Genomic DNA, 607 nt, shown 5'->3' on the forward strand with positions numbered 1-607 from the left:
GTGTGGTGGGGGCGGCTCTGTGCAGCCTGGGGTCGGCGAGTGTGTGGGGGGGGGCGGCTCTGTGCAGCCTGGGGTCGGCGAGTGTGTGTGTGTGTGTGTGTGTGTGTGTGTGTGTGTGTGTGTTTGTGTTTGTCCGGGAAGAGGCATCTCGTGCCATCTCTCCCCACAGCTCTGTAGTCTGGTTGTCGCGCCTGGACTCTAGTGGACCCTTCCCCCGCGCCGCCTTCAGTGCACTTGCAAACCTTTCCAGGCTCCGGAACAACCCAATTTGCGTCCTGGGCTTCCTTTGCACTGCAAACCCACCATTCGGCCCTTGCTACCCAGCGTACTCGCCCCTCTCGCCTCTCTCTCCAGGAGTGCAATCCTAGTGTTCCTACTCAGCATCCCCACCCCAGGGAACAGATCCCCGACCCACCGCCCCCGGCCTCCAGCGCCCACCTTCGTATAGCCCCAGCATCGCAGCTTCCCGAATAGCAGGTTTGCCTTGCCCTGGCTTCAAGATCCTTTGATCCCCAGTTATTTACCTCTCTGGGGACTGGAGGAACCTTAATTAGGTTTGGGTGTTTAGTGGGTACCCAGCGTTCCAGGCTTTGCCATTCTGCCCCCC

At 60.3% G+C, this 607-nt stretch overlaps 1 protein-coding gene across 3 annotated transcripts in view; it reads left to right on the forward strand.

Moving 5' to 3' along the window:
• Atp8a1 (ATPase phospholipid transporting 8A1) overlaps positions 1 to 607 on the forward strand; it is a 255642-nt gene that overhangs the window by 478 nt on the left and 254557 nt on the right. The gene's annotated exons all lie outside the window — the stretch shown is intronic.

The sequence above is a fragment of the Nannospalax galili genome, unplaced genomic scaffold, assembly GCF_000622305.1.
Source record: "Nannospalax galili isolate Female #2095 unplaced genomic scaffold, S.galili_v1.0 scaffold772, whole genome shotgun sequence".
Taxonomy (NCBI): domain Eukaryota; kingdom Metazoa; phylum Chordata; class Mammalia; order Rodentia; family Spalacidae; genus Nannospalax; species Nannospalax galili.